Source organism: Trichosurus vulpecula, chromosome 2 (assembly GCF_011100635.1).
Source record: "Trichosurus vulpecula isolate mTriVul1 chromosome 2, mTriVul1.pri, whole genome shotgun sequence".
In the NCBI taxonomy this organism is placed as follows: Eukaryota; Metazoa; Chordata; class Mammalia; order Diprotodontia; family Phalangeridae; genus Trichosurus; species Trichosurus vulpecula.
Genome location: NC_050574.1, coordinates 83,983,748 through 83,998,849, shown reverse-complemented (window position 1 = coordinate 83,998,849; position 15,102 = coordinate 83,983,748). Strand labels below are relative to the sequence as shown.

General features: G+C 39.9%; 1 pseudogene; it reads right to left on the bottom strand.

The window, feature by feature from the left end:
• Positions 1 to 671: 671 nt before the first annotated feature.
• Positions 672 to 1,625, bottom strand: LOC118836534 (annotated as a pseudogene).
• Between the last annotated feature and the right edge of the window lie 13,477 nt (positions 1,626 to 15,102).

The following is a 15,102-nucleotide window of genomic DNA, read 5'->3' as shown; positions in this document are numbered from 1 at the left end:
CCGAAAAAAATAGGAAATTTAGAAAAAGGAGAGGATTTTAGGGGGGTGGGAAAGATGAGTTCAATTTGGAGCATATTGGGACATCCAGTCTGACATATCTAATAGGTAGCTGGAGATGCAAATATCAGGTTAGGGCTGGATAAATAGATCAGGCAATCATCTGAATAGTTATAATAAATGTAACCACTTAAATTTGAAAAGCACCTTATATGTGGTTATTTGGAATTTATGTAAAATAATAGGACTGATAATATACATCTTTAATGCATAAGACCTGTGTTAAACATAAGAATAATAACAATAGCTAGCATTTATATGGTGCCTACTATGTGCCAGGCAACATGCTAAGTGCTTTATAAATTTCTAATTTTACCCTTACTACAATCATAAAAGATAGATGCTATTATTACCACCATTTTACAGTCAAGAAAACTGAGCAAGAAGAGGTTAAGTGACTTGCCAAAGGTAACACACCAACAAGTATGTGAACTTACTGAGGTCTTCCTTACTCTAGGTCTAGTGCTCTACCCACTGTACCTCCCAGCTGTCTAACTGACAGGAAAGAAATCACCTTTGATGTTACAATCATTGTCACAATCATCTATACAAGTGGATATAGATTCATAGTATTTTTGAGTCATAATGACTTAACACAGAATATCTTAAGCTACTCAGGTATCCCTGAGACCTCCAGATAAGTCTCCCAGGCTCAGTTGGGAGAACATATGTATGATATGATCCCGTATTTGTTTAGTCCTGACACCATATATAATGGGGTTCAGAGCGGGGGGCACCACAAGGTAGAGATTAGCTAGCAGGACCCCGTAGTACATGTGGTTGATCAGCAATATTAGGTAGGCTGGTAGGTAGAACATGAGGATGACACACACATGTGAACTGCAGGTGCCCAGAGCCTTGAGCTGGGCATCACAGGATGGGAGGTGGAAGACAGCTCAAAGAATGAAAGTGTAGGAGATAGAAATGAGGATGACATCTAAGCCTGTGGACAAGAAAGACAATGCTAAAGTGTAAATATTATTGGCTGTTATATCTGCACAGGCCAGTCTGGAAATCTTAGTCTGCACACAGTAAGTATCAGCAATGATGTTGTTTCCGCAGAATGGTAGCCGCTCAACTAGGAAGACAAAAGGGGAAGTGATAAGTAGGCCCCTGGCCACAGAAAATCCCACAATTTTCCTAATCGCAGAAAGGGTCAGGATCATGGTGTACCTCAGAGGAAAGCAAATGGCTACATAGCAGTCAAAAGCTGTGGCCAGAAGCACTGTGGACTCCATGACAAAGATGGCAATGATAGAGAACATCTGGGTTATACAGGCCTGGAAAGAAATGACTCTATCCTTGAACCAAAAAATGGCCAGCGTTTTGGGCATGATGGTGCTGGAGAGCAAAAGGTCAGACAGGAACAAAGTGGCCTGGAAGAGATACATAGGTTCATGTAGACTATGCTCCATCCAGATAAATGTGATCAACGTAGAGTTACATCCAAGGACCACTACATACATGGTGCAGAAGGGGATGGAGATCCAGATGTGCAGTTCTTCTAGACCTGGGATGCCCCAAAGGAGGAAGACATCTGGGTAGAAGGTATGATTGGTGGCAGCCATAAAATCAGAGGGGGAACTGTTGATGTGGTTTTCTCTTTCCTTCCTTAGCTTGATCACCTACAAAAACGGAGGGAGGAGAGAATATTGACCATTTAATTAAAAAAAAACTCAACTGGTACTTTGTTATTTTCCCTATTTAATATAGTCTAATTAGATGCAGTCCATTTGATCCCAACTTTGTCACCCAACACAACAGCCCTCTCTCTTTCAGCACTGTGTCACCTCTGAAGTTAATAAGTGTGCCATCTATGTTTTCACAAATTTCTTTGAAAAAAATGCTCAATAGCACCAATAAAGGATATTTAATCTCTGAGATGCTAAAGTAGAGACCTGTCTCAAGTTGACAGTTATTTATTAATGACTCTTCAAGTCTGGTTAGTATCCACTAGTCCTTTCATACTTTGTCTATCTCTTTAAAGACTGCATTCTGCAGGTTATATATAAGAAGGACTGTTACTGCTCTTGGAGAACTTCAGTCTTATCTACACCTGGATGTGTGCTTATCATTGTGCAATGTATTTATCATTACTCTTTATTTCTTGTATATGAGCTATGAATGAACAGACTAGCAATTTCTCATGTTGATTCAGTTCATTTTACATATATCATGTTCAATAGCAACTTGAAAATGAAGAATATAAAATACAATGCGTAATCTGGAACATGTTGTACATTTTACTTAGAAAATTCAAAGTGCTACAAACAAACTTTATGACCAACAAAACAAAACAACAAAACCCAAAGGTACACAATTATTGAGGCAATGATTTGTCATAGAATCTGTGAAAGTTGCCGTAGATTACATACTCAGCTCACTTATTCCTCCTCAAAATTGAACTAATTTATTGGTCATGATTACCCATTGCTGAAGCCATGCTGACATGTGGCAGTGTTGCTGGTGAGACAGCTGCCTTACAAGCGGAGCTATTGGGAATTGGTAGAATATAAATATCCAAGGTTGAAGCATGCCTTGAGTCTGTGAATGCTAGCCATGTGCTAAGGTGGGGAGCACACATCAAATTTTTATGCGTGATCACTAACCTCAATCCTAGGTAATATGGAGGCAACCTGAAGTGAAAATAATTCAATGAAAAATTGAAACCATCTTCTAAACTAAGTGCCCTATGCTTGGACTATTAAATAGCCTACTAGTTGGTTGGTCTGCCTTCCTCAAGTCACTTCCCAAATCCAGTCTGTTCTCCACTCAGCTGTTCAGCTGATCTTTCCAAAGCACAGGTCTGACCTTATCTTTTTCTTATTCAATAAACTCTAACGATTGCTGATTACCTCCAGGATCACATAAAAAGTCCCATGTTTGGATTTAAAACCCTTCATAGCCTAGCCCCTTCCTACTTTCCCAGTCTTCTTAAAGTTTATTCCCCTTCACAAACTCTACAATCCAGTAACACGATGCTCCTTACCATTGCTTGAATGAAGCATCTGTTCATTTTTATTGGCTGCCCCCATATCTGGAATATTCTCCCTCCTCATCTCCATTTTCTAGCTTCTATGGTTTCCTTAAAATTTCAGCTCAGTTATCACTTCTGCAAACTGTCTTTCCAGTCCCCTTCAGTGTTAGTGATGTTCCTCTGTGATCATCTGTGATTTACCCTGTGTACGTAGTTGTTCACATGTTGCCTGTGCCATCAGAATGTGAGCTCCTTGAAGGCATGGGATGCTTTTGATTTTCTTTTATCCTCAGCACTTAGCACAGTGCCTAGCACATATCAAGCACTTAATAAATGCTTGCTGACTTGACTTACTCAGTACTTGGTGATTTCAATGTAAATGAAAAAATTGGTGAAGACAGTGAAAACTTTTGGAGAATGGTTCAGGATCAAGAAATGAGAGGTCAGTGATTTATATACTATTCAGAAGCATTATATTTCAAAATTTTATATATGTAATATGCATATATATGTGATAGATAGCCTTTAAGATAGTTAGATATTCCTTTCCCCACACTGCCAGTGCCTTCCTCTGAAATGCCTTCCCATTTATATGGTATATATCTTGTATGTATGATTTTTGGTACATTGTCTACCCAATTAGAATATGAGTTTCTTGAGAACAGGGACCATGTTTTTGCCTTTTTTCTATCCCTAGTTCTTAGCATAGTTCGTGGCATATAATAAGTGCTTAATAAATGTTTGTTTTCTAACTAGATAATGTACTAGAAGGGTAACTGGACTTTGAGAGGATCTAGGCTTAAATGACCAAGCTCAAGTCAGTTCTTCAGTCTCATCATTTTCCTCATCCAAAAAATTGGTATACATTTCTTTCCCACAGGGTTGTTGTGATTATGCCTCCTTTTAAAATGTAAAGTGCTATAGAAATGTTCAAAAAAGGATATCTCAGAGCTATTTCTAAGTTGCTCTTATGTCCTTTATTTCATTGGTTTGGAGCATCCTTTTCCCTGGCTTTATAGAGGTTCTAGCCTGTGGCTTAGCACAATTACTGCATAACCATAGCCTCCACCTGGCCTTGCCATTCTCTCTGCTTTCCTATTGAGCTGTTATAAATTCTAATAGAGGCTCAGACAAATAAAGTAGAAAAATCATAGATGAACTATTACTATCTATCACTGAGAAGTACTCATAGAGGTAGAGATGCACTTTAGGTCACACTAGCCTGCTGTTGTACTGCACTAAAACAGCCCTAACCATCCTTTCTTCTCTTTAGCAACCAACCATATGCTGTTTCAGAAAGTCATTTAGAAAACCATTCAGTAAATGTTTGTTTTTTTTATCTCTCACATAAATATCTGGAACCTGATGTGGGCCAGATATTGATGACAGAGAAGCAAAGTAGATAGACACTCAAAGACCTAAAGGAAGCACTTCTCTGTGTTAGGTACTTCTTCTAAGGAAGTTTTATGGAAGGACGTAAGAAAGAACCAAATGGGATGTGTACTCTGCACAAGTGAAGGAAATATGCATTTGGACAGACCACAGATCTATCTATAAAAGCACTGTTGGTTTTTCCACATGGTTAGGACTTATTTTACCAACTAAATTAAGTTTTGGAATACCTGCATCTGTGTCTTAAATTACTTCTATTCTTCCTTCCTCAAAACTACAGTGCACAGGGCCTGGTGCTTAGTTGGTATTTGGGATATTGTTATTGATTAATTTAATATTAATTGAACGAGTCCAGTGCTTATGTTATTGTCTTCTTGTTTTCTTGTCTCTCAATATTACTTCTCCTCTGACCCAGGACCATCATTTTATCTTATCTCCCCATTACTGGATCCACATGCTTCTTTCTCTCTCCTCATTTACACAATATTCCCTTATCCCAAGTACATTGGCTTTTTCTCCCCATTACTGCACTCTCGATATTTTTTGTATCTCCCCAACCTCATCACTATCTCCTATTTTTTTTATTTCTTAACCTCTATCACTCTCACTGCTACCATCATTGTCACCAGAGCCCCTTTACTATCCCTATGTTTCATTCATTCCCTCCCCATCCATAGCAGTATACCACATTTTTTTCTTTCTTATCTCTTCCTCTTTATCATTCCCTTCCCATTTATAAAACATGTCTTAATACTTATTTCCTTATTATCTTCTCATCCCATCAGTGTGTCCCTCAATTTCTCATTACCTCTCCATCCCTTTATTGTCTCTCCAGTACCATTAATGTCACCACAGACCCATCAGTGTTTTCCTAAATTAGGTTCTTCCTCTTACATAATATTATTTTTCTACCATTTTATTTATATTGTAATTTTTGATAGTGTCTCCTCATTCCCACTGCCACCACCCTGTCCTCATCAACTCTGATCATTTTTTCTATTCTTTTTTTATTTGCCAAAGACTTATCTCTCTCCATCAGGAGCTTTCTCATATGCTTTATAAACAGTATCTCATTCTAATGTCATGACAAATCTGTGAGACAGGTGCAATTATTGTCTTCATTTTACAAATGAGAAAACAGAGGCTGAGAGGGAGATTAAGTGATTTGCCTAGATTAACACAATTAATAAGCATCTGAGTTGGGGTTATAATTCAGGTCTTTTTAATTCCTAGTCAAGATACTTTATCACCACATCATGCTGTGATAGATAGAAGTTTTACTAAAGATTATGGCTGGATATAAAGAAAAAACTTTTTATAATAGCCACCTGAAAGTGAAATTGATTGTCCTTGGAAGCAGTGGGTTTTTCTTCCTCTTCTCTCCCCTCCCCCTCCTCCCCTTAGTATCCCTTCCCCTCCCCTCCTCTCCTGTCCCCTACCCTCTTGTCCTCTCCTTTCCTCTCCTCTCCTCTCCTCCCCTCCTCTCTCCTCTCCTCCCCTCCCCTCTCCCTTCCCCTCCTTTCACCTCCTATCCTCTTCCCTGCTCTCCCCTCCCCTTCTCTCCTTTCCTCTCCTTCCCTCCTCTCCCCTTTCTTCCCCTCTCCTCCCTTTCTCCTTCCCTTCCTTCCTCCCTGTATTAGGAGGGCAGAGTTTATAATCTCAAAGAGGATCATAAACATGTCTGAAACGTTCGGAACCGCCGGATATAAGAAACTCTCAAAGTAGAAGGCAAAAGAATCAAAACATATATTTAGGCTCCACAGTAACCAACCCATGAACCAGCAACCCCATTTTGATATATTGATCAAAGGCTTCCAGGCCCAATAAGTACGCCTTGAAAGAGTAACCAGGAGGCTACAGAGAAGCATGATTGCGTAAAGCAAAATCATGCTTCCCCCTCTATGGTAATAAGATTACCCACTGGCCTGAAGTCTTTGTTCAGCTTCCTCCCGTAGGTCAGCTCTGCTACTGGCAGCTCCTGCTTCAGCTGTGGCTGTGGCTGTGGCTGTGTCTGTAACTGTAACTGTAACTGTAGCTGTAACTGTAGCTGTAACTGTAGCTGTAACTGTAGCTGTAACTGTAGCTGTAACTATAGCTGTAACTGCCTCTGGCTCCAACGGGAGCTGCTTTTAACCATCCAGCTTCTGCGGGGGTGCAAGGCACGCCAGGGAAAGCACAGGCCCCCCCCAATCTGCCCAAGCAAGGCGAAGGGGTCGACCAGAAAAGCACAGGCCCCCTCCATCAGCTTAAGCAAGGGAAGCAAGGCGAAGGGGCCGACAAGCCCACCCCAGCCCAAGACACAAACAGCATTCAGCTCAGGGGAAAAAGCCAAACCAGTCAAGGGCACCTGCCGACCAAGTGCCAAGGAGCCCATTCTTGGTTGCCAACACACTCCACCCCTTGTTATAGGATACATAATCTAATCAGCCATGTATCCTAGAACATACATTGTGATCCAATTACAAAGGAAACTAAAACATATCATTCATTATAAAGCAAAACATATCATTTGGTGACATTCCTAAATATTGGTTTACGATTCAAATGTGATCCACCCCTAGGTCCCAGCAAGATAATCTCTTCAATCAATCATCCCCAAAATAATTATTAATAATTCAAATGTCCACCCCTAAATCCTTGTATCCATTACATAGGATCAATAATATCATAACAATAAAACAACACAGCAAGGATAACACAAAATAAGTAAACAGAACACTATCATCATTTCCACCCCCCCCCTTGAACGATTGGGGCTCAAAATCTTGGGGTGAGGGGTGAAGGTCTCATTTTCCATAGCTTCTTCATGCTGAAATTGGATGTAGAGATGGCCCTGCCCCCAAAAAGTCCCATTCCAGAGGTCATTTCTTTAACGAGCTGGCAGGAATTCCAAGAATGCTACATGCTTAGGCAGTCACCGGAAAGTGCAGGGTGCTTAAGCCTGAAGGAAACAAAACTAGCAACAAGGTTAGCCAAAACAAAGGACAAAAAGAATAGACAAGTATGGACTATAATTCTTCAAATAAAATCATCTCAAGTTTGGTTGAGATTTCAGTTATGCAAAGATCCAACATCAGAGCCAAACTCAGGTGGGAAATGTTTCTTTTCAAAAGGAACATAATGAGGAAGCCAAGAGGATCCCACCCTAGATAGAGACTAAGATTGTCCTCTCAGCCTTTCCCCAGATGTACAAGTTTTCATCCGTTAATCACACAAAGTTACCTTTCCTCTGAGTGGCTTATGGCATTTACCAGCATCAGCCATACCTGTGGAGTCTGTGAATCTATTATTGCCTCAGTTACCGTACTTGACCCATTTTTCCAATATATGGTCAAGTTAATGTGAGGTCTGCAATCCAGCCTGTGTATTTCCTTAATTTGGACTGGGGCTCGGCCTGTTCCCTAGTATTCCCTTTCATGTGATTCACTTGGGTTTGAAGGTTCAATATCTGTAGTATTTGCAGGAGCAGTTCTTATTTCCCTATCTCTCCTGTTATCAAGGCCTTTATCTCTGTACATTCTATATAATTCATTGGTTGGAATTCCATCTATCATTTCAAAACCTACCCCTGCTCTCAATAAAGCAGTAAACATTTCTTTCCTTGTTACTCTCCTTTGGCGCCAAGTTTGCTGGTTATTCACCCTTCTCTCTCGAGGAGATCTATCCCTTCCCCAGTCACCTAAGTCATGTAACTGTAAAATCTTATTTATCACTGTTGTAAGACGGCTCCCTACTTCTCCAAGTAATAAATTCAAAATTAGTTGTTTATAAGCAGGGGGAGCTGTCCTAATTATTAAATTCCTATGAGGCAGTCCCATTGGATCATTGTAATATTTGTCTGCAGTTCCTATCATAATGGCAGTCTTCATTACCTCCTCCTTTAGTCTCATGATACAATCTCTAAGTGAATACCAGGGTCTGTGCTCAGTGGGCCACATAGAATCAGTAGCATATCTCTTATTGCATCCCACAGCGGCTAATGCCAACAGAGTAGTCCTGCTATCACCATCTCCTTGCTGATGATGTTCCCTAAAAGCTTGTTGAACTAGAGGATCATGGCTGATACCTATGAATCTCATGCAGTCTGTCCCATCTACTGATATTCCACTGGCCCCTTGATCACTGAGTCTTACCATCCAAGATATCAATGGTTCTCCTATTCTTTGGCTGAATCTACTCAAAATATCTGTGACCTCTTGCGGTGAGAAATCTTCCTGAATTTCCCTTGTAACTGAATCTTCACCTCGGGTTTCTGTCTTCCTCCTTTGTATGGGTCGAGCCCTTGTCTGATCATTTAACCATCTCCTATTCTCTGTGTGAGGCACATCCTGAACCCCAGTAGTGTTTTGTGCCTCAGCCCCTAACATTGTCTCATTCTCCCCCCACTCACTTCCTCTGCCACCATGGCTAGGACGAAGCAGGCAGTCAGGCTCTTTCTGGGCTGGGTTGAAATGCACTCTGGGCTTTTTTGGTCTCCTGTTGCTCTTAGCCACATTAATAGAAAAGTTCTCATTTGAGTCAGTTTGATCTCCTGCTATCTGAGATTCCCCTTCTTCCTGTGGGGTAGGAGTGCCCCCATGTCTTTCACTTAATCTCAATCTTTCGTATACTAGCCGGTAGGCTGATAACACTATCCAGCTTTGCCTAGATAGTGATGCCCCTGACTGAATCCCAACTTCTCGTAAACACTTTTCCAAATCCCTAGGATCTCCTCTCCGTAGCCTTGGTTCCCAGTTTTCACGGGGTCCAGCTTTTTTAGCCAATTCTTTTGCTAGGGAGGAATAAAATGGATCCTCCCATCCTGGGATATTCATCTCTTCCTCTGGAATTGTTCTGCTTCTAAATAGAGATCTTATACCTAGCGATCCCATCCTCGTCGCCAAATGTATTAGGAGGGCAGAGTTTATAATCTCAAAGAGGATCATAAACATGTCTGAAACGTTCGGAACCGCCGGATATAAGAAACTCTCAAAGTAGAAGGCAAAAGAATCAAAACATATATTTAGGCTCCACAGTAACCAACCCATGAACCAGCAACCCCATTTTGATATATTGATCAAAGGCTTCCAGGCCCAATAAGTACGCCTTGAAAGAGTAACCAGGAGGCTACAGAGAAGCATGATTGCGTAAAGCAAAATCATGCTTCCCCCTCTATGGTAATAAGATTACCCACTGGCCTGAAGTCTTTGTTCAGCTTCCTCCCGTAGGTCAGCTCTGCTACTGGCAGCTCCTGCTTCAGCTGTGGCTGTGGCTGTGGCTGTGTCTGTAACTGTAACTGTAACTGTAGCTGTAACTGTAGCTGTAACTGTAGCTGTAACTGTAGCTGTAACTATAGCTGTAACTGCCTCTGGCTCCAACGGGAGCTGCTTTTAACCATCCAGCTTCTGCGGGGGTGCAAGGCACGCCGGGGAAAGCACAGGCCCCCCCCAATCTGCCCAAGCAAGGCGAAGGGGTCGACCAGAAAAGCACAGGCCCCCTCCATCAGCTTAAGCAAGGGAAGCAAGGCGAAGGGGCCGACAAGCCCACCCCAGCCCAAGACACAAACAGCATTCAGCTCAGGGGAAAAAGCCAAACCAGTCAAGGGCACCTGCCGACCAAGTGCCAAGGAGCCCATTCTTGGTTGCCAACACACTCCCTCCCTCCTTTCCTCTCTTTTTTCCTCAAGATTCTTGCCCCTATAAATGATGGAATAGTAGTCTATTCCAACCCTGATCCTCTGGGATACCTTGCTGTGTTACCAGAAATGTGGAATAGCTGTTGTTATTTTTAATGAGATCATGAATTAAATGAGAGCATAGGAGGAAAGAATTAGAGAAGAAATGAAAGCTTTGGAAGAAAAACTTGGAAGAAGATTTCACAGTTTAGTACAAGAGGTAAAAACTCCCCAAGTAACAGATTACCTAAAAATTAGAATGGACCCCATGAGACAAGACATACTAAAACAAAGTCAAAAGAAATAGGAGAAAATGTAAATATATCTGATATCAAAGACAACTGACCTTTAAAACAAGTAAAGGATAGCCAATTTAAGGATTATCTCTAAGCCATAGCCAGAAAAGAAGAAGCTGGACATCATATTTCATCAATGCTTACTAATATATTAGAACCAGGGAGTAAAGTGAAACTCTAAAGAACCCACCAATAACCTTCTTGAAAGAAACCCCAATATGAAAACTCCCAAGAATATCAGCTGTAAGCCGAAATCTTAAGATAAAATATAAAATACTTAAAGCAGCCAAAAAAAGTTCCACCATCATGAAGGAACAGAGACAATAGAGTAACATATTTCCAAAGGCAGAATATATAGACTTACAACCAAGTATAACTTACTCAGTTAAATTCAAATAGTTTTTAGTTAATTTCTTTAATAAAAATATTTTACCTCATTTCTGTAGATTTCTTTTGGTTTTCTATCACTTTCATTTCTGAATAATATCCCTCACCCACCCAGCAAAACTTTTCTTGAAACAAAGATTTAAAAAGAAAGAGGAAAAAGTTCAGCAAAGTCAAATAATATATCAATCATGTATTCTAGTGTTTGTGATATTCCACATTTCTAGTCGCTCCTGCCTTTGTAAAAAGGGAAGATAGCAGCAGTATACTGGAGCCAGCTAGAACTGGCTCTTAAAGTTAACTGTTAAAGTTTAAGTGTGAGCATTTATACCTAGAAAATTTGCAGCCACTACAAATCAGGGCTTAATTTATCATTTTGTTGTATATCTAGACTTGAGAAAGTAATGGAGACATTGTCAGTTACACAGATTGGGATGAAAAATGTGTATTATGCACAGTGTTTTCCTCCTAAAAGTGAGCTGGTTTTTAAACATTTACCGGCACACTTCTGAGAGGTAGGTACATTTTGTCAACTCTCTTCTGGGCCACACTTGTTGAGCAACATTGAGTACTAAGTATATGAAAGAGTCTGCTCTTGGCTATATTTTCCTAGCCCCACTATTCAGCTAGATGGTACATGATTAACTGTGAGCCATATATTTTGACCCACAAATCATGCCTAGTTCTCCAAACAAGGTCTGTATGAAAACTGTATATTTCTGTAATGTTCTTGGTATCCCAATTAATTAGCAGCCACTAGATAACATGTCCTTACCAGAGGCAAAACAACAGCATCAAAGACATCAGCTCTCTTGGTTGGTACTACACCCCATCTTTCCATGTGCAGTTATTAAATCAGTGGAATATGGAAGGATAACAAGAGTCTTGATTGTGTTCAGCTCTGATGTCTTTCTCATTCCTGGAGAAACCAGGACCTGTTGCTTATTTAAACAGTGTTCTATCTTACATTCGGATCCCCTTGCTGTACCTTTCACATAAAAGAGTTTTTCAAGGGTGTGTTAGAATGCTTCTCTTTTACCCAGTGATTCATGGTGAGTCTAAGCCTTCTCCTTCTGTTGCCTCCAGTCCCTCCCCACGCTGCTACACATCAGCATTTTCCATTGATTTTTGGACGGGTATGAAAGAGGGGCTCTCAGTCTCTTCTGTTTTACCTTTTCTGTTCTTCTTCTGGTATACCAGAGCCAAATCATGCAAACTACCTCAGGATAGCTTCTTAAAGAACGACTTATAAAAATGGAACCAATAAAGCCAGGCAATTGCTGGGGGAGGCAATTGTGAGTTATGTATGCAAGTGTTACCATACCCCTTTTACAGACGAGGGAACTGAAGCTCAGAGTGATTACCTGAATTGTGCACGATGACATAGTTGGTAGAGAGAGATTCAACTACAATCTCTTCTGATTCCAAGTTCAAGACTTTATCAGCCACACCAAGTTGCCTTTTCAGCATTAATTAATATGGTTCTTATTAATTGGTGGGCAGACAGCTTGCTGATACTATAGTATTGCTGTCAGAAAAATCATTCTAGATTCTACTAGCCTTATGGTTAGACAGATGACAAAGAGACAAAGAGAGACAGGGAGAAAAATATCCTCTAATCTGAATCCTGAGGTACTACTTCACACCTATGAGCTTGGCTAATAGAGAGAAAAGGAAAATGACAAATGTTGGAGGGGACATGGGAAAATCAAGACACTAATGCACTGTTGGTGGAGTTGTGAACAGATTCACTGATTACGTAGAGTAATTAAGAACTATGTTCAAAGGTCTATAAAAACCCTTTGACCCAGAAATACCACTGCTAGGTGGTATTAAAAATATAAAAACAAAAGGAAAAGGACCTTTGTGTATGAAAATATTTATTGCAGCTCTTTTCTGGTGGCGAAGGATTGAGAATTGAGGGGATGCCCATCAATTGGGGAATGATTGAACAAGTTGTGGTTTGTAATTGTGATGGAATACTATTGTGCTATAACAAATGATCAGCAGGGTGCTCTCAGAAAAACTTAGAAAGACTTGTATGAATTGATGCAAATTGAAATGAATAAGACCAAGACAACATTGTACACAGTAATAGCAATATTATAAGATGATTAACTGTGAATGACTTATCTATTCTCAGCAATACAATGATCAAAGACAAGTCTGAAGGACTTATGATGAAAAACGCTCTCCATCCCCAGAAAAAAGAACAGATGGATTCTGAATATATATTAAGGCATACTTTTTACTTTGTTTTTCTTTGCATTTTTGGTCTATGCTTCCTTTTACAGCATGACTTAATACGGAAATATATTTTGTATGATCACATACTTATAAACTATATAAATTACTTGCCTTCTCAATGAGGGGGCTTGGAAGGGAGGGAGAGAATTTGGAATTGAGGAATATAAAATCCTAAAGAAGAAAACAAAAAGAAAAAAAGAGGGAAATAAGCAAAATAAATAAATAAATAAAATAATTGGTTTGAAACATGGTGGTAGGAAGTTCTTCCTGATCTCCCTGGGTCAATTCTTCCTATGCTCCCAGTAGGGCTCCTTTTTAGAGACTGGAAGTGGCTAATTATCTCCAGAGATCTTTCTTTCTCCAGGATAAGAGCCCCCTTCCTTTACCTTTTCCTCACCAAAAGGGAAACATGGGATCTGAGGGTAAGAGATGTTCAGGGATTAGGAAAACAGAACAACCTTTCCAGAGAACTGGAGTAGGCTGTTTGACACATGGGTTTGATGTTCCAAGTGTGGGCTCTGGCTGCTTCATAGTCATGAGCCATTAGGGAAGCCAAGAAGTATATTTCTTCCCTACAAATATGGTAATCAACTCGTGTAAGAACAATGTTGCTAGCAGCTGCTGTGGGGGTATAAGACCAATAATACCAGTACACAGGAGGGCTGCTAGCACTACTTCTTTGATCTGTTTTTCTAAGGAATGCAACTTAAAGGAGTTTACAGTCTCACTCTAATCAAATGTACATATATCATTCACTTAGTTCAGGGGAAAAAGTCAGCACACTGACCCTCAGAGTAAATACAAACAGAGAAAATATAAACAAATCAACATTTATGTCTATCCAAATCACAATACATAGTTACCAGAAAAGCACCAACATTTGGGTTTTCAAAGCCAGGGGGCCTGCTTCAACAGTTTACCCAGAGTCTAGTCACCAACACTCTTTCAGTGAGTGTGCCCCAAATGCAAAATGCCAACCTCAGAGCTTTAATATTGTGGTCAGGGCCCTGAGGGCTCAGAGCCTACTTAGCAAAAAAGGCTCACACCAAGTTAGCCAAAGGTTGTGGGCCTGCCTGTGATCAGGCCTCCCTTTGTTGGCCCCAACTGAGCCCTATTCAATGGGCAGCAAAGACCTTTCACTTCCAGAATGGAACCTTTCTTTTAATAATGGGGTATGGTGAGACCTAAATAATTTCATGGACTTTCCTAAAACCAAGACAATATTTTGTAGAGTTAGGCATTGAGCACAGGTTTCAAGTTTTGTTTGTTTCTTTACAACAAATCCAGTAATTGTTTGATTTCCACTAGGGTAAACTTCTGATGTTATATCTTGTCAACTATTAAGTTGAGGGATTGGGACCCAAATGAAATGTCAAAGTTAGAGATGGAGATTAAGAAGTATTTGTATAAAGGTAACCTTAAGTCATAAGAATGGATTTAGTACTAAGGGAATACACACACACACACACACACACAGAGGATCACACACATAATATATATATATATATATATATATATATATATATATATATTATATTGTATATAAATGTGTATATATATATAAAACTAAAAGACAATATGTTTGAAAGATAAGATCCTAGTGCCAGGAATTGGCCACAGTAAAGAAGTAGAAACAGAGCCCAAGAAGGAGACAGATTAATCTTCATTTGTCAGTTTCTGCTGATTCCAGATTCTTTGCAGGCATTTTGGCCTATCAATAAATGATCATGCATTTGAAATTACACAAAAATGAATTTTGCACTTCTGAAGTTCCATAACTTAGTCAACATAAATTATTTATTGATTACAGAACTATTTGTTGCATAATTTATTGAGTCTTTACTATATACATAGTAATCCTATGCTGTGGAGCAGATGCAGAGATGAATAAAAGATGGCTGTTGAATTAAACTGAATTGGATTAGATGGAATCCATTCCTTTAAGGGAGCTTGCAGTCCAGAGTGAAGACTTAAAATGTTCCCTAACTGAAAGCTCATCTCCACAAGCAAGATCTAATAACTAACAAATGGCTATTGTGCATCACAGTTACTTACTAGCAGCTTGTTATAGGCTCTTCCTGATTCACGGTGCCACA